General features: G+C 42.4%; 2 long non-coding RNA genes across 2 annotated transcripts; both read left to right on the plus strand.

Moving 5' to 3' along the window:
• Window positions 1-9817: 9817 nt before the first annotated feature.
• On the plus strand, window positions 9818-12399 carry LOC306916165. The gene is made up of 3 exons (XR_013788948.1): window positions 9818-9880; window positions 10980-11039; window positions 12280-12399. It is a non-coding gene; the product is annotated as an uncharacterized lncRNA (long non-coding RNA).
• A 104-nt stretch (window positions 12400-12503) lies between these two features.
• Window positions 12504-13317, plus strand: LOC306916164. The gene is made up of 3 exons (XR_013788947.1): window positions 12504-12564; window positions 12904-13023; window positions 13199-13317. It is a non-coding gene; the product is annotated as an uncharacterized lncRNA (long non-coding RNA).
• Window positions 13318-20106: the final 6789 nt, after the last annotated feature.

Below are 20106 nucleotides of genomic sequence, written 5' to 3' on the forward strand. Positions count from 1 at the left end.
ACCCCCAGGGCTCCTTGAGATGGTTCCAAGTGGTCCTCATCTAAATGAGTTAACTCATTGCCCGCCATCTAGTGGTGGGTTAGTACGGAGCCCCGGATTGGCCATTGCGGAGAGCTGACCTGTTCTGACTTTCCATATGTTGATCTGACCTCATCAAACCCGGTACACTCAAGACACGCTCCATATATGGCCAGTACAGAATTCATTCCATATGTTGATCTGACCCCCCATGCCAAAGCACCAGCGCTCGCCAAGCAGTCTGCCGTCTGCCGTTACCCAGGCGGATGCGTGCATGCGACCTCAGGGTGTCTTCCGCAAGCACGGGAGCAGCGCATGTTCGCCAACCTTAATGCATGGTCGGACTAACGGGAGGTCGAACCAATGGGCAGCCCCCGATTATATAGCCTCGTCAAATGAACCAGATGAATATAGATGTGATGGCAACCAACCACTGACTCGCAGTTGTTTTTTGTAGCTACAGTGCCACTTAAAAATGGTGCATTTATCCAAAGTGCTTTACAATGTGCATTACAATCACCCATTCACACACGCATAGACGATGGAGGAAACCATGCAAAGCACCAGCTTTGCTCATCAGGAGCAGTTGGGGGTCCAGTGTCTTATCCAGAGGGATGGGGATCACAACCTTCCGATTCCTATATGGAGCTGCTCGCCTGAGCCACTTGTCACCCCAGTCGCTTTTGCTGGCAAAACGTTGAGCAACAAACACGCAGTTCCTTTTACAGGCAGAAGAAAAATCTACGATCTGAAACTGAAAGTGAATTAAGCGGTGATACAGGAGCAAGGAGGACAGGACGGCCCCACTATCTCTTCCTCTCCTGTCAGCGCGGAGCAGCTTTTCATTTAGCCTGCGGGCCAGCACTTCTGAAGAGGAGATAAAGCTGCTTCTCCTCAGTACCCCACAGAGTGATATCTACACTATGGAATCCACCCAACCCCCATCTTCCACCACACACACACACTGTATGGACACTGTGACCGTGTGTTTGGTTTGGTGGCTTTAGTATTGTGGTATAGGCTATATTGTGTGTATACCGTTTGCTTACATATTTGATTGTGCTTTTGGGGCGGGCTGTGATGACACTGTGACTTTGTGTTGTTTTTGTTCTGCAGAGTGTAGGGAAGGCTATTGTACAGTTGGAGGCCATCAATATTGTCCTTTTCTTTTTGCTGAGGTTTGCGTGATCTGCGCAAAAGGACAGTTAATCCATTTTGGGCGGGAACCCCTTTTGGTGTTTTAAACATTGTTATAATTTAGCTATTGAAAAATAGCAGATCTACAAGCTCATAGCGCGCCACCGAGTGGCGCGCTACGAGCTTGTAGGTCTGCTATTTTTGAAAAATCGTGAAAATATTTATTTCAGAAAACTGGAGGATTTAGAAGGATTTTTAAAAACATTTAGGTCAGGCCTAAATGGGTCAAATGATAAGGGACAATATCGGTGGCACCCAACTGTATACTACCGTACACTTGTTCATTATTGATGGTGCTTTTTGTGTAGTTCCCTTTGTATTTCTAACCTTGCTCTATGAGGAGAGTGTGGAAATCTGACATGGGAGATTAGCTCAAGAAGGTGACTGTTCGTGGCTACAGTGGAGTCCGCACACGGGGCTGAGACATGGACACAGTACAGTATGAAAGGCACTTGAATGATGTCTAGACAAGAATGGCACTTGGTGTCACATGGATGGACCACATATCAGAAATGTAGACTCTACATTTCTGAAGTGGTCCAGGCATCCATGTGACAACAAAGTGCCATTGTGGACCTCTACGGGAGCGTCCCACGGGTCACAGACAAGGTCAGAGAGAGGAGGATAACATTCAAAGCGGGTGGTGTCAGGCACCCGGAACTGATGGCGAGTGAACTAGCTGATATCTGTACAATTACAATATTAGGCATTTAGCAGGTCTACGCTCTTCTTACCTAACGACTTACAATAAGCAAGGTAATGACATAGGCCTACCAGGTAAACAGATCTAAATTGCTAAAGTGCTATTGATTACATTTTAACATTGTGCTCAAGAAAAACAAGCCTAAGTAGCAAACACATGAGAACAAATTGATTGATTGAAAATGTTGTTTCACAGTATGTACAATGGGTACATTTCAAACGAAATCGTGTGGAGGGCCAATAAGGGCTTGTGAGGAGGGCCAATAAGGGCTTGTGTGGAGGGCCAATAAGGGCTTATGTGAGGGGCAAATAAGGGCTTACTGTATGTGGGGGGCAAATAAGGGCTTATGTGGGGGACCAATAAGTGCCATTGGCCCTTCAAGACGAACATTTGACAAGTAATGACAATTCCACTATCATAATTAATTATACTTTTAATGTGCTGGTCCAGAATTCAAACTATTGAGTAATAGTGCAAAAGTATTGGTACCAACATTTACTTAATGTACCAAAAATAAAAGTACTCATTATGAGGAATGTCCCATTCCACAAGTTTTCAAATGTATTAAAATGTCTACTGAAAACAACAGTATAGGCCTGAAGTGGTTAATGTATTTTTGTAATAACAATAATATGGGTGTGAAGGGCAGTAATTCAGGGGTCAGGGGTCCCACTCTCACATTGCATCATGTGTGCCCGGCTGCCCGCACATGTGTTTTTGTATGGATAGATAGACAATGCTTTTATTTTGTTCATCCCTGTTTCTAAATAGCCTGTGTGTGTGTGTGTGTGTGTGTGTGTGTGTGTGTGTGTGTGTGTGTGTGTGTGTGTGTGTGTGTGTGTGTGTGTGTGTGTGTGTGTGTGTGTGTGTGTGTGTGTGTGTGTGTGTGTGCGTGTGCGCGCATGTGTGTAATCCATGCTTCTGTTCACACACACAGACAGACACGTCTTGTTCTGAAGTGTGGCGTCTCCCCATCTCTCTCCCTGTGAACCAGTGAACAGTTGTCAGCCTCACCGGGGGTCTGTGTGTGTCACCGGCCATGGGGAAGGATATACGGTGTGAAAGTGTTTGAGTAAGGTGTGTGTGTGTGTGTGTGTGTGTGTGTGTGTGCATGCGTGCGCGTGCGTGTATGTTTGTGTGAGGCATAGTATACAGGCTATGTGTGTTTGTGTGTTTACACTTCTCTGCTTGTATGAGCTCTGCTGTGTGTGTGTGTGTGTGTGTGTGTGTGTGTGTGTGTGTGTGTGTGTGTGCGTTTACAACCATGTGTGCACTGTGCACATTTCATGAGTCAATGAGTCATGCAGTTGGGGGCCCACAATGCATCTGTGCCCAGTGTGACAATTTTGGTACCGCTTGACTTTTTTCTCCAGATCCACAAGCGCATTCCATTCCTGTTGCTCAACAGTCAACAGTGTCCTGACTGACTCCTGTGAACAAAATAATAGATCTACAAGCTCATGCAGTGCCACAAAGAGAGGCATTGTGAGCTTACGGATCTGCCTTTTCCTTCCTTCGCCCTTTTCTACTTCATGCTTCACGCGGAAGAATGATCAGCTGAGCAGCTCTATTTAAACTGAGAGTTGTTTTATTGAGGCGTTAGTATTCTGGTCAGCTCGGTGGTGAATAGCTGCCACCTTCTGGTGAGCTTTAGAATTGCGATGATATGACCACTAGCATTAATTAGCCTAGTAGATGATTTCAATGTTGTGTGCAGTAATAAAGGGTGGGGACTATATCAACACTGCTTTGGGTGGGGTGGGGGTGGGTGGGATTAGTAAGTGCGAACAAACTTCAGTAATGTGCAATAAAAAGTGTTATTGAACATTTTTGATATATTACTATTAATGGGTAGGGGGGTGGCATTAAATAACTGCCGTCACACATTTCACAGTGTGTGTGTGTGTGTGTGTGTGTGTGTGTGTGTGTGTGTGTGTGTGTGTGTGTGTGTGTGTGTGTGTGTGTGTGTGTGTGTGTGTGTGTGTGTGTGTGTGTGTGTGTGTGTGTGTGTGTGTGTGTGTCAAAATAATAATATAGTGTGTTTCCACTTCCTAGACAGCAGCATCACAGCAGCGGTACGGCTAGCTATAGGCTTGTAAACACTAATAGAATTGTTGTTTTGTATCGAAGACTGCCTACAGCATTATATCACTGCTTAACAAATCCACGGTCTACAGTAGGCTACAACAACACACGCCCCCCCCCACCCCCCGAACACACACACACACACACACACACACACACACACACACAGTCTCACTCACTCACTCACTCACTCACCAACAACATTAACAATGCCATTGTGTTGAAAAGCGCAAACCTTCGGCACAAAGCTCTGTTTAAGAACAAGAGGCTTGACTGTGTTTTAACTTTTCCCTGTGCCAAAGAGCATTTTTTACTGTCAAAATAGTTGAAACCATTTGTATTACTGACCTCTTTTAGCAACAAAAACAACATAGTTCACTGTCCTGAAGTAGGGCACCATGCTCTGAAACTACTGCCTTCAACACTAAACTCCCTCAACAGTAGACCTAGCTACCAAGTCAGCAACAAGCGGAATTCACGCTAAAGCAAGACAAAGTGACACCTTATTATCTCCGCCAGGCCTTGAGGTGGGGATTCTGTTTTCCACCTTGTCTGTGTTCCTGACTGTGAGCAGCTAATCTCAGCCACCATTTGACCGATAGGAGTCAAACGTTGCATGCACACTCCCAGTTGACCAAGGAAGATCTACCGTGTTAGGGGCGCCCTGTAATAGTCATCATACAGAGGGATTCAAGTGATCGGTCTGGGAGGATTGTAACATATAACTTGACAACTGGTCATAGTAACAAGCAAACAGAATGGCTTTCCCACATGCCCAACAATAATTAGGTTGTTCCAAATGGATCCAATGTAGTTATTACGTAGTCGCAAGCTCTTGTTCCAAAGTTGCAAAAATAGCAGATCTACTGTACAATCTTACAATGCATTGTAATCTTGGAACCCAATCAACCCATCCGGTAAAGATTTTTAAAAAGGGGAAAAATATATAGTTTTTGCCTCTGGGGGCACCAACTCTGTTTGGCTCCACACTTTTCATAGTACATTTCCTCCCGGGTGTTTATTCCTACTAACAACAACACTATATGTTTAGGGCAGTGGTGCTGACATATTCTGCTGAACGCAGAATCTGTCTTGAGATGCATTGTGTGACATATTGTGAGATTGATCTGCTATTTTCAGTAGTTTTTACACAACAATGTCGGACGACATAAGTGTCAGTCACGAACTATGGAGATACAATGTTTCTGCCCTACAGCAATGAGTAGTCAAGCAGAATTCTTCTTGTAGGTTAGAAGTGGATCATGACAACAAATCTGCACAACAACCTAGATCTGTGACCTGATTACATTTTTGGCCTTCCTCTTGTTGCCCTGTTTTTGTTTTTCAGTTGAAAATCTGTTGGACGTACATGTTCAGTTGGTCATACAGTATTGTAATGACGGATATCAGTCAGTGTTAAGTGTGAGTGTGTTGAATGAGTGAGTATGGAGGGATAGTCACAGTGGTGGACACTGGACAGTAACAAGTACAGTACATACTTAGGTAAAGGTAAACAAACATAAGCACACGGCTACAAACACGGTTCACATGGATGACATGCAAAGATCACAGCATAATTTGTCGCTTTGTAAAATCTGTTGCTTCGCACGGTCGTGACGTCATCAAGCGTGCGTCCGTAGTGACGTGCCATTGCAGCTACAGTTGTAGCTTTACATCTGGAAGTTGAACCCAGCTCCGCTTCAATTTGTAGCTTTGTATCTTTTGCAGCAGCTACAGACGTCGGATGTATGTTTGTATCTTCATATTGCTGGCTTCCATTGACAATGAATGGTACCGTAGACTGTATCTTTGCATCTTCCCCGTGTGAACGCAGCAATAGAGGAAGTGCACAGAAACGCAATAACAAAGATGCCTCCAAAATGAAGAATAATGCTCTAAATGGCATATGCCATAGACTGGGGGAAGAAATGCTCTAAGTAAAAGTAGCAATAAAGTAAAAGTACAAAAGAATTGCCATCAACAAATACGTACTAAAACAAAGTACTCATGCATTACAAAAAGGGGGAAAAAGTAATTTATTTATTCAGCACATTATCAAGTGTTCTTTTAGGACATGGTTGCACCGGACATAAATCTTTAATATTGTTTTGGCTAATTATTTCATGGACCACAACGGAAACAAGTTTTAAATTGGTGATACTGTACATTTAACTGTTCGGTTGCCAATCAGCACCACAGCTTTGGTTCTACCCGATAACATTTCATGTAGTCAATACAGTACTAGCTTACTTTCCACCACTGACAGCTGCTAACCACGAGGACGTAGCACCCACCTCTACCAGCCCCCTCCCTCATCCTCTTCCTCTCTGTGATATCTACCTCCCCATCCCGCTCCCCGGGGCACACGGTAGCTAAAATGGATGGAGAGATTAGAGTGCTCTGTGTTCCCAAGATGCCAAGAGGCGTGTTTCCGTTTCCGATCACGTCTGTAAATATACAGCCGTGTCCGCCGGCTGTATGTACACAGCATGCATATTTAAGAGCATTATTATTATTTGTCTATTATTTAGGGCATTTATGGTTTAGAGTTTGAGAGAAAGAGACAGGGTTACTTACTATGCTTACTTGAGCATAGGCTACTGTACTTAGCCTCTGTCTTCCAAACGAGATACAAGACGTGTGGTTTTGCATCGAGGAGATGATGAATCTATGCATGTCCCTCCATTTTCACAAGGTCTGTGTGTGTTTAACCAGTGAAATCCTTCACTGTTATGAATAAAATATAAACATGTAAAATAATTATACATGGAATATGCCCTTCCATTTCTGTGGAAAAGTTTATCAGTTTAACAGCATACTGGCCAGGATACTGAATCTTAGATGTCCAACATTGCAGAATGCAATACAAGGAACACAGGAACATACTGTAATTCACAATGACGTATATTGCTCTTTATTTTGTTCTATATCCACTGTTGTAGGGTTGCAAGCTGCTCTGCAGTGTCATACATCAAAACAAAACAGGGAAATGAATCGTCTGTGGCCTGTTCTGACTCGTAAATCACATTAGCACAGAAAAACAAACAAATTAAGCCAATTACTGGCAGAACAGAAGGTGCTTCATCACAATTCTTTCACGTTCGATTTTCATTCATTCTGCTTCATCAAGCCGTGTCAATGTGTCTGTTTCTGAACAAAAGGGCCAGGGTTGGATGTGCTGGAGAGGGGGGGGGGGGCATGGATCTATTTTATCCCTGCTTCTGTTCAGACTAAATTAAATGGATTAAATACATGCATTTCTTTAAGGGAAATGTATCCACTGGGCTTTCTAGAGGTCAACGAAACGCCTGCGGTCTCCGAGGCTACTTGTACTCTAGCTCAGTGGTTCTCAAGGTGGGGTTTGGGGAACCACGGGGGTCAGCTGAACCCATTTAGGCCTGACCTAAATGGGTTTTTTTCAAAAATAGCAGACCTACAAGCTCGTAGCGCGCCACTCGGTGGCGCGCTACGAGCTTGTAGATCTGCTATTTTTCAATAGCAAAATTATACCATAATGTTTAAAACACCAAAAGGGGTTCCCGCCCAAAATGGGTTAACCTAACCCATATGTTGGCTAATGTGAAAATAGCCAATCTACAAGCTCACAAACGTGATGCGTTGCGTATACTCAGTATGCCGAGTATACTCAGTATAGCGAGTATACTCAAGCACAAATAAATAATTATACTTAACAACACTTCCATTCCCATGTCGCTGCCAAGTATGAGTTTTGCAAGAAGATATTTGCCCCGGCTCTTGGCCCAGAAAGTAACAGTGTGAGGAGGACTCCCATCTATAGTAGCCTGGTTAATAAACCAGACCGAATACATCTATAGTGCACCAGGACATTGTACAGCAGCATGTATATTCAGGTGGCAGAAGTACTGTTAAGAGAATCAATACTGCAATGAAGGTCATATACCAGTTTTTAAGTAAAAGTCCTACATTCAAAATGTACTTGAGTAAAGGTACAAATTGGCATCAAAATATATAGTACCACAAAAATATAATATATAAATGTACCAAAAGTAGTGTTTTGGTGTTCAAAATGTAAACAAATCTTGAATTGGTTAATGTATGTTTTGTAATGATCATCAAAATCTACAAAACATAACTACAGTTTTCATGTAATTGTAGTGGAGTAAAAGTACAATATTTAAGGGTTAATTTGGTTCCATTTGTACAAAGTTACAGACCTGCTACTCCTCAAGGACCCCTGGGGTCCCTGGTCCTCACATTCTGAACATCAGGCCTACAGTATACTTAAGTCTGGAGACAATATTTGTCCCTTAATACAGTAGTTCAAGGACAAATTGTATGTCATGGGGCTCTCCAAGCGAGAACCAAGCCATGGGCAGTAAGGGCTGTCCCAAGATGGCCGGGACTTGAAAAATGGCATTCTACACTACCTACCACCAGGTAATTTAGTTTCAACCGAGGTATGAGACCGCAGAAAGGCCAGATCGATCACAGGCCGACGTGCTTGCACGGCAAACACTAGGGGCAAACGCCAACATTATTGATGGCATTGTTTGTGACCAGACGACGGGTTTATCTCCACGGTGTGGCATTCACTGTTCCTGCTGCAATGTAGTATTTCTTTTAGTGCTCTATAAATGTGGAACCTGGTTGAGCGGGGGAGGCCCGTGGGAACGAACGGACACCCCGGCTGCGGCACAAGATGCATGTTGTCGACGCGGAGCGAATTCTTATTTTTTCCTGCGGTGTTCTCTCTCTGAACAAAAGACACACATGCATGCTAGCCGGGGGGCCACAGGCTCACAACCCTGTGGGTATTCATTATGTATCATATATTCTCTGGGTGAAACTCCCAGAGTGGCGTAGTCTGGTGTTCTGTGTCCGGGCCTTAGTGCTCTGGTCACACTGGATGGACATTTTTTTGGCTTGTGAAAATGAAAGGTTTCTTTCCTTTCTCATATAAAGCCCAAAACACACCAGTTGCAACTCCTTTTATGGTAAACCGGTTGCAACTGCCATAGGGTTGCAACATGCAAGTAGAACATTTTGCAAGACTAGCCTGGTTAAGCACTTCCCCCTTGAATGTGCTTGCAGGCTACCGCAGATACAGCGCAGGCACACGTGAGTTTCCATGCGCGGCCAAAAGCCACTCGTGGCCTTCGTCTCTTCGTGGTTTTTAGACAGCTGGTGGATGGAAATGAAGCTCCACCTATGCGGCAGAATGCCGCGGGGGCAAGCTTTTGTCTGCGCATGGAATCCTAGGTGTGCTTACACCCATAGCCCACCGGTAGGCTATATAAACTCATAAGGAATCTCAACATCTGGACTTTGTTAATACCTTTTTGAAGATTCTTTCAGTCTTAGCTTATGCACACATTTGTGTTTTTGTTTTGTAAGAAACATTTCTGTTTTTAGCAGGTAAATATTTTGTAATTATCACTTGGCTGCAGTTAGTGTGAAATCTAATTGATGTTTTCAGCTGTCTAGACGAAACTTACTGGTCTGTCTGCTGCATTTTTTTCTTATTTTGCACACAGGCAACTCAACAAGTCTATTAACAATGAAGATCAGTTCTAATCTTGGAGGCCCAGGTAAGATTTTCCCGCACGGATAACTTATTTTATTCAAGTACAACATGCAGACTACAGTATACAGGGCCCACTTTGTTTTACTCGTGAAAAGTAAACTTAAAAGTAAAATAGACGGTTGTGATCATATATTATTTAACATCATATTGTGCATTACTTACCAATTACATTTATATGGATTGGATTGATATTTATTTGGATTTATGTTGGATTCTTTCTTTCTTTCTTAGGTAAAATGCAAAAAATGCAGGTACAAAAAGCCAACCCCTGTCTGAAAAAGTTATTTTATGTCCTCAATGGTCTACTTGTGGTACGTATGTATAAATAATACTATCAGTAGTATACACAGGTATTATGTAAGGTTCAGTGGGCAAGAGACAAGACATGAGCCGAAACTGTGACATTAGTAACTCCACCAAGTTTTTGTCAGCAATTGGGTATAGCGTTTGGAGGACTATGAGACAAGACAGGATCGAATCTGACCGGTGACAATTTATTTTCTCAGAAAAAACGCTACTTTTAGCCTACTGATGTTTAAGTTAGAAATAGGTTTTAGGCATAATTTTACTGAGTTATGTCATGTTAGGCCGGGGAGGGTGCTTCATTTTTGTTTAATCACTTGGAGGGCGGACTGGATTTTAATTTTCATTCAGAGGAAGGGTGATGGTATTTTAGATCAGGGCACATACATTTCCTCCAGGTATCCCTACTTAAATTTCGAATAACTTTCTCGAGCAAGATCTCGTCAACGTACAGGGAAGCAATTAACCACGCGCCCGCAATACAAATCTGAAATGAAACAAACATAAATGTTAATTAGATATGCCTACGTCACTGCATCGCAGAAATCAAACATGTGTAAAAATGTAACCAGTGGCGGCAATTATTTATTTTCACCCAGAAATGTGGAAACACACATAAATAGCTACAGAAACAGTAGAAAGCTTTTAAACCAGTTCTGGTTTAGGGTTAGGCTTATAAGAATTGTTCTATATCATTGCTCCCTATCACAAGTGACACATTTATATTTCTTAAAATGTAAGAAAAGGTGATTTTGGGTGTCCTGTCCCTTTTTAGGCCCTACACATTTCGGCTGTTTGAAAGTAGCTTAGTAGCCGATCTACAAGCTCACAATGCGTCGCAATGCGCGCATTGTGAGCTTGTAGATGTGATACTTTTACTCAAGTACATTTTGAATTCCGGACTTAAACTGAGTATTTCTACAGCAGTATTGATACATTTACTTAAGTGAGTACTTTTTTCCACCACTGAAAATTGTTATCCTGACCTAAAATATAATTGTCTGTTTACTAAATTGCTGTTCAGACTGTTACTTGTTCATGCCATTTAGACTGTATACGGCCTATCTGAATTGTAAAATCAGTCTGAGTTGTAGATCTTTTGTTCAGATTGCAGGATTCTTGTTGCTTTCGCTTTTACTTCACCTACAACAATCAAGCAACAATCAGGTAATGATTACTGTCTTGTCTGTCTGTCTGTCTGTCTGTCTGTCTGTCTGTCTGTCTGTCTGTCTGTCTGTCTGTCTGTCTGTCTGTCTGTCCATCCTATACTGTACCTTTCCCCCCTTTTTTTTTTTACATATTTTATTTAGATTTTTCGAACAGTACAAGACATCAAATGACAGAAAAATAAGCTTAACAACAATAGATTGCATTTTATAACACTTTTCTATGCACTACGACGTGCTTACTCAAAGTGCTTTACAATGGTCCATTCACTCATGCATTGGGAGGTGAAGCTATAGCCTGGCAGCCAGACTCATAGCGAGGATTCACTGACATGGGGGAGGAAGCATCAGGGGCCATGCAGACTCATAGTGAGGATTCACTGACGTGGGGAGGAAGCATCAGGGGCCATGCAGGCTCATAGTGAGGATTCACTGAGGAAGCATCAGGGGCCATGCAGACTCATAGTGAGGATTCACTGACATGAGGAGGAAGCATCAGGGGCCATGCAGACTCATAGTGAGGATTCACTGACGTGGGGGAGGAAGCATCAGGGGCCATGCAGACTCATAGTGAGGATTCACTGACATGGGGGAGGAAGCATCAGGGGCCATGCAGACTCATAGTGAGGATTCACTGACATGAGGAGGAAGCATCAGGGGCCATGCAGACTCATAGTGAGGATTCACTGACATGGGGGAGGAAGCATCAGGGGCCATGCAGACTCATAGCGAGGATTCACTGACATGGGGAGGAAGCATCAGTGAATCCTCTGGATGAGTCTGGCACCGCCATGGCTATATAAGGTGAAGCAGGGAACAGTCAATGCCAGCATCCTCACCTCCCACATTCACACACCAATGGTGGCAACCACTGGAGGCAAGGTGGGGTTCAGTGTCTTGCCCAAGGACACTTCAACATGTGGACAGGAGAGCCATGCAGGATTCGAACCGCCGACCCACGGGTCATTGGACAAACCTGCTCTACCTCCTGAGCCACAGCCGCCCCTATAACAATACATACAAAAGACACAACAAAGGACACATGGGTTGGATCGATGATATAGTTGGGATTTATTTGATTTTTTTTTCCCTCGTGGAATTACTGGGAAAAAATAGCAATTTGTTTTTAATTAATTCAAATTTTAATTAATGTTTTTTCATGGTTTTTATGTATTTATTTTAATGTTGTTTGAAACAGTGTGTTAGATCCAGCTGACTCTCTCTGTTGTTGACTCTATCAGGCTGGCGTTATCTGGCGATCTGATCTCCAGATCTGGATCAATGTAACCGCTGTGGGCTTATATTTCTCCATTTTGGGGATATTTGGAGCTCACTGTGAGAGCGCTGTTACCCTGGTTATAGTACGTTATTCTATTCTATTGTCAACTCTATTCTATTGTACTATATCACATAATCAACACCGTTGTAACACCATTGTCTATCCTGTGTAGTTTACGGTAGTTTACGGTATTGGAGCTATCTTTCTGTTCATCAGAGGCATCCAATTCTCTCAGAGTGTATCTCAGGTAAGCCCTTTTGAGGTTTATTAACATTGGTAATTGAACAGTCAAGTTCTTATAAGTTAAGAAAATGTTTTTGACTAAGAAATCTCAATTTGAGGCTCATCATATAATTAATCTTCTCTGAGATTCCAACTGTTAAAGTTTTTTGTAAAAAGGGAGAGCAATATTATTGTTTGACATTGGTGGATATGTCACAATGGTCAGCCCATGTGTGTCTGTTGTGACATATCCGTGTGTGTGTGTGTGTGTGTGTGTGTTTAATTTGTTAAGTGTGGTCCTGTATAGCGCTTTGAGGGCCATGCAAATACATTTGAGAAGATTTGAGACTTTTTTTATTTTTAGGCGCGGCAGGAGATAGAGTTACAATATCAAGATGACCCTCATAAAGACCTACTGATGAAAGTCATCGATCATGTATTCCGTGCAGTCCTGGGAATAACCTTTGGCTTTTCAGCAGCAGCGGTATGTGTTACAGTATTTCTCAAAGCTATAAAACCTTGTCTCATCATTAACACATACAGTAATAAGCCATCTCTGTGACCACCCACATAATAACAGACAGCTGAAGTGCATTAAAACTGCAAACAGCACTCATTTATATGATTGCCTAAATATGATATATATTGTCTTGGTACAGATCTTAGGTGTGATACTCTCCATGTGCCTACTCCGCCAGATTGGTGCAGGAAACCTGCAGCCATCCCTGTCTGACCGGGTAAAGGTGCCGAACAATGCTGTTCCCACGACACATGACCCCATGCCATGCTATCCTAGCCTCGCGTAGCGATACTAATATCACTGCGTAATCTGCCTGAGGCAATATGCATTGCGAACGCAGATGAAGGCTGGCAACGCGAGGCTAATGCTATCCAATCAGCGCCTAGCAGTTAACCCCAAACTACTGGGTCTAACCTTGAAGCCTAAATGTGAACGCTCTATAATCTCCTAGATCTTTAATCCTTATTTTCGTGCTATATTTGCTATATGATTACATCAGACCTCATTTGTCAAATGGCATATATATAATATATAATTATATTACATAGGCCTACCTGATATATTTATAATATGTATTAGTCTTGGGATACTGTAAATGCAAATGTATTGCTTTTTTGATTCTGGGATGGTACACACTGTTTGTTCTTTATTATATATATATTCTTTGCAATACCAGCCATCGATGAGTGGAGCTGACTAGCTGATATGACCTCACTTCCCCTTAAGCCCAAACCACACCAAAGGGTCGAGACAGGACGAGACGGTTTCGGGTTTATCCCTCAAACCGATTCTTCTCAATAAAAGCCACAGGCTACGAAAGCTTTTATTGTAATTCTTCCGGTTTGAGGGAAAGGAAGTTCCAGATGATGGTGAATTCCTGCCTGATGACTACAAAACAATGACTACAACATGACGTAACGATATCATCCGCTCCAAACCGGTTCACACAGCAATTTAGTAACACAACAGACCAGGCTTTTTTCCTCCGAGGTGGAAAGCCTGGTGACGCGAGGATGCAAGGAGTTGCATGGCGACCCTTTGGTGTGGTTTCTGCTTTAGTGTGCATTTGGTGTACTAGTTAAACAGAATGTGTTTATGTCCATTCACATGTATAGAGTTACAGTATGTCCTGATGAAGATCTATTAAGATCTAAACGTTGATTGCACGAGCAGCAATAAACTTTAGAGGAGCTTTTTCTGCATCACCAGTGTGCAGACTCATTCTTCTTTTTTCTACTTAAATGCTTATCACACGATTTTTGTAACACATTGTTTTTCACCCAGTGTCAATTGTTTAATGTAATCCTGGGAGCTACACTCCCTCTGCCAACCTGGGGAGAGCAACGGACTGACCTCATGCTTCCTTCATTGAGGAGTCCATCCCAAGCCGCTTCTTTTCACCTGACAAGGGGGAGTTTTCACGGTTGGGCGTGGAAGGAACACGTTATTCCAACCTTACCAGTTCCTTTCTCCTCCATCAGGCGCAAAAAATTAAACAAACCAGCAAATCATACATTTTACTGTTGGAATGTTGTGTTATGTAGGCCTATATGTTTTCTTGAATACATTTTGAATTATTATTTTATATGTTTAATGTTGTATCAGTACCGAATAGTCTGGTCATTCACATTTTGTTTTATAATTTTTATCCCATGATTTTGCAACCCAGTTTTTTCACACAGTGCCAATTATCTAATGTAATCCTGGGCGCTACACTTCCTCTGCCAACCTGGGGGGGCAGCGGACTGACCTCATGCCTCCTTCTATGCATGAGGAGTCCAAGCTGCTTCTTTTCACCTGACAGGGGGGAATTTCCCTGGCCGGACGTAGCGCGTGGAAGGAACACGTTATTCCGACCAGTTCCTTTCCCCTCCATCAGGCGCCCTGGCTGGCCAGGGGGAGGTAGTTTTAGAGACCAGTATTACTGCATGTTTTTGTGAGGGTACCTACCCTAGGGGTCGGGGACACGGGGAGATCATGCAAACTCCACACAGAAAGGCCCTTTCGCCAACCCCACCTCGGGTATGGGCACTGATGACGCGGAGGAGGGAACACGCCCACAGCGTCCCCAGCGGTAATCGAACCCAGGACCTTCTAGCTGTGAGGCGACAGCACTACCGACTGTGGTCATTCACATTTGAAAACATAATACATAAATAAACATAACCTTCTAATACTACAGTATAGGTTACACTAGCTGTGAAAGTGGGCAGTGGCCCTGGATAGTTTTCTTTGTGTGATATGCAGCTATTTTCTTTTTGTTTCACATTTATTTTACAATAATAATATTCAGACAACTAACAATAAGTTAATATGGAGTGAAAATAATGACACCTGTGACTGTTCCATGCAGGGCCCCTCAAAAGGGGGGGAGGGATCCCCACCAAAAATTATAATAATAATGGCCTGCCCAACATCTGTGTGTGGTCCATATCATTAACATTATATATTTAGATGTTTACATTTCTTATTTTACTGTCAAATGACATGCTCCAAGTTATTGTGGAATGGAACATCTTGACATCCAATATGTACTAGGCCTACATTTCTGGTGTGAAATGGAGGGAGGGACCCCCACAAAAAGACCACACCAAACATGGACGTGCTATCGACGCACATACAGTGCCCTATTCTGGGGTTTGGGCCGTGGTTCCCAAAAACTGGGCGGACACATTTTTACTGGACCCTTTATTTTTTGTTTGCTACATATTTTTGTTTTTAATAATTACTTAAAAACATTTAAAAAGCAAAAGTTCCCATGAATTAAAAACAAATTTCAATTATCTTCTCTGTAATTTCATGAAGAAATCAAAGATTTCATATTTTTTTGAGTGGTGCAACCACTCCAACGAACAGCAATGTCCGTGTTCATCCACCTATGTGTTCACCTATGTGTTCACCTATGTCACTATGAGCACGATTACCAATGACTACCAAAAGTGGCACTGTTGTGCCAGAAACAGAGAGAGAGAGATAGTGCTGCACTAGTCAATGCACTGCTGCCTGCTAATGAGAGACAGAGAGAGAGAGAGAGATAGGGGGGGGGGGGGGGGGGGGGGAGTTGCACCACTCAGTTCACACGGGTGTGATTTTTTTTTAAAACACATAAAGAGAACAAATGTTTGAGAATAGGCATACAAGCTCACAAAGGCGCGAAGCGACGCATTGGAACAGAAAACATGCAAGCATGCAGTAGGCTACTATAGCCTACCTATAGCCTTATACCTACACTATCACACTCACACATTGGCCGCCCGCCCGCATGCACACTCTCTCTCTCTCTCTCTCTCTCTCTCTCTCTCTATATATATATATCATCAGTTGTCACAAACCTGGGTGTTAAAATGGACCCCCACCTCAACTACGAGGCCCACATCAAACACCTCTGCAAAACATCATTCTTCCATCTAAAAAACATAGCCAAACTCCGTCCCACCCTCTCTCTACCTGATGCTGAAAAGTTGGTCCACGCCTTTGTCTCCTCCAGGTTGGACTACTGCAACGCACTTCTCATCAGGATCCCTAGCAAGAGCCTTCAAAGGCTCCAATACATTCAGAACAGCGCTGCTAGGATCCTGATGAGAGTGCGTAAATACGAGCACATCACACCCATCCTCCGCTCACTCCACTGGCTCCCCATCTCATTCCGGACTGAATATAAGATTTCCCTGCTAACCCACCAGTGCATCCACGGCAATGCCCCCCCCTACCTCAAGGAACTTGTCACAGTTCAATCCTCTACCCGCTCCCTCCGCTCCTCAAACACCAACCTCCTCAAACCCTCAAAAACAAACCTTCGCACCATGGGTGACCGGGCCTTCTGCTCGGTCGCCCCCGAACTGTGGAACGCTCTCCCCGCCCACCTGAGAGCCCCACAGTCGGTTGACATTTTTAAGAGAGGACTAAAAACTTTCCTTTTTTCCAAAGCATTTTTATAGCCTTGCCCTTTTTAAATGTTCCTTATGTTTTAAATGTTCCTGTTTTATTAGATGTTTTTAATGGTGTGTTGTTTCTTCTGCTTTTATTTTCTGTAGCACTTTGAGATTCCTTGGAATGTGAAGTGCGTTATAAATAAAATCCATTATTATTATTATTATTATTATATATATATATATGAAAATTAAGCTAATAAAGGAAATAAGGAAAGGTTGCATATCCTAGTTATGGAAAGAGAATATTTTCTAGACATGCAAACAGACTTACACTGTCCGTAAGATGACATTTATTAATTAACTTAAAGCAAAGAAATATAGCTATTTCTGGTTTTGGTGTGATTGTTACATAATTATTACATAGACAAAGGGTTGCATGATTTATTCATAGGATGATAATTATTCCTGAAGTTGTAAACATACACTTAGAGTCTGTGAGAAGCTTTCAAAGTTCACTAAAAGTAACAAAAATGCCGCAATTTGCTGATTTTCACCTTGTTTTTGCATAGTTTATGCTAATTCTGCTAATTGGGAAAGGTTGTATAACTTCAAGATGGTAACAGATTAATTTCTGGACATCACAAACATGGACTTAGACTCTTAGATCACCTTTATAAGTTATCTAGAAGCAAAGTTATTGCCATTTCCTGTTTTTGGCAATTAATTAGCTAATTATGCTAATTAAACATGCTAAACCTGACATCAAAAATTGGAGACATGTTTTTTTGGCATTCTGGTAACTCCAAGAATCAAGATATGCATGTCTCCAAAAATTAACATTCCAAAATCACGGAAATTGATAGGCTCCCCTACTATATATGCATCGGCTAGAATCTGCCGCTAGATGATCTACATTACAAGCAGGCACGTGCAGAGTGTTATAGAGGCAGGGGCTGAAATTCCGTAAGAGGGCACTTTGACAAAAATAGCGAAAATAGCAGATCTACAAGCTCACAACGAGTCACACTGCGATGCGTTGAGAGCTTGTAGAGCAGCTATTTTCGGGTCGCAACCCAGCACTCTTTATCTACTGGAGATGTTGTGTACGACATCGATTTCCAAACACATTTGTTCAGCGCAAATGGAATGCTGCATTCCAAGTTCAGGAGACTTCGGAAAAAAGCAATTCTCCTGAATGCTGCCTTCCGGCATGGCATGGAAAGAAGGGGTGTGGCATTTTTGCATCTCTTTCACCGTTGTAAATGCTGCATTTGTGGTCTGGAAAGGGCAGTTGTTTTACAGACGGGTAAAAGGGCAGGGGCTTAAGCCCCATTTGATGTCTATGTGTGCACATCCCCGTCTACAAGTGAGCTTGTATATCCCTACCGGCAATAAAGCGTAATGACAGGGGTGGGGGGCATATCAAGAGCAAAATAGATCCCCCCCCTGACACACACACACACACACGCAGGGTGCTTTGGAGCCAAGTAACCAGTTAGATTCCATAGATTGTGGCTGGTGTGTTGGGGACTCACCACTCAGTCACTGTTAATTGGATTAATTGTTGCTCTGGCCAGTAGCATTGGCCACAAGCATAAAATGTCAATTAAATTAAAAAGGGATAGTTCTGCTACCCGATTAGGTTTGGCCAAGCCTTATTCGAAACAGTTTTGCTCTATAAACACACACACATTTTCAAAGGGTCAGATTTCACTGTGAATTTTGATCACACCTACCGTGTTGTCCTGGATAGCAACTCAGCCACATGCATCCAAACAGAAAAGTCCTATCGAATTATATTAAACGTCAAAATCACCAACATTGCAGCTGTAGGGAAAGCTTGAATTAATCTTTCAATCTGTAAAGTGTTTGTTTCATAAAAATCCACCGTAGACATTTTATGAGCTACTTCCTGTCAAGAAATTACTTGTGCAATTACTTGCATGTGATTTTTGTTTGCATGTGTTGGAGTTTGGAAGCGCTCGTTGAATATCACTCAACGGCCCATGCGTACCACCTGTTTCGAATGTGCACATAGTGCAGCGTGCAGCTGGAGGTTGCTTTACTGATAACGAGCGCTTCCATACTCTGATACTTAGAAAATGATCATCTGCAAGGAATTTATTGACAGGAAGTAGCTCATAACATGTCTACGGTGGATTTTTATTAAACAAACTTTAGATTGAAAGAGGATAATTCAAGCTTTCCCTACAGCTGCAATGTAGGTGATGTTGACGTTTAATATAATTAGGGGACTTTTCTGTTTGGATGAATGGGCTGTCTATGGGAAGTAGCACCGAAGCATCACCTTGTTGGCAAAATGGCTGCGGTCTGAATAACTATGTTCTTATGTAAATACATCTGTACTAAATCAGTGGTTCTCAACAGTATTGCAAGAAGGGCCCCTAATAAATGGCAATTAACACACTACACCCTGTTCCAGAAGAGGTTAACTGTCATCGTCACAAAAGTGTTCTACAATCTACACCAGTGGCTACCGACTGGTGTGCCGTGAGACAAGTCCTGGTGTGCCATTAAATTGTGGCAGGTACACATTATACAGGTCCATGTCTCTGTGACAAACCTGGGCTTCCATAACACCTCAACAGTTCCACAGGCTGATCACCTCTATGCCACGCACCATTGATGAAATAATGTTCAAAAGTAGCCCAGACCAAGTATTGACTGCTTACATTAATATACTTTTCAGATGGTCGACATTTCTCGCTTTTTTTTTTGCGGTCTCGTAAAATATTCTAATTTGTTGATAGGATTTTTTGATTTTCATGAGTACGCCATAATCAAGATAAACAAAAAAAGGTTTTAAATACTTGACTTTACACACAATGAATTGAGAATATATGAAAGTTTCACTTTTCCAATTATATTACAGAAGAAAATGAATTTACACAATATTCTAATTAATTGAGATGGACCTGTATATTGCTAGTAAATACTGTATACTACTATACAAAATGTTATGATTTGATGCCCAGCTTTCAGAGTGTGAGCACAAACATTGGCTTGAGGGCAGAAAGACACCAAAAGTGAGAGCCAGACATTTTTTTACATTATCTAGCTGTACTTGTTCCCAATACAATGGCAATACTTGTGAGCAGTCTGCAGCTTGACTTTCAGACGATTAGATATCTCCGCCTAGGCAGAGAGATCTGAA

Source organism: Electrona antarctica (assembly GCF_951216825.1).
Source record: "Electrona antarctica genome assembly, chromosome: 23".
Taxonomy (NCBI): domain Eukaryota; kingdom Metazoa; phylum Chordata; class Actinopteri; order Myctophiformes; family Myctophidae; genus Electrona; species Electrona antarctica.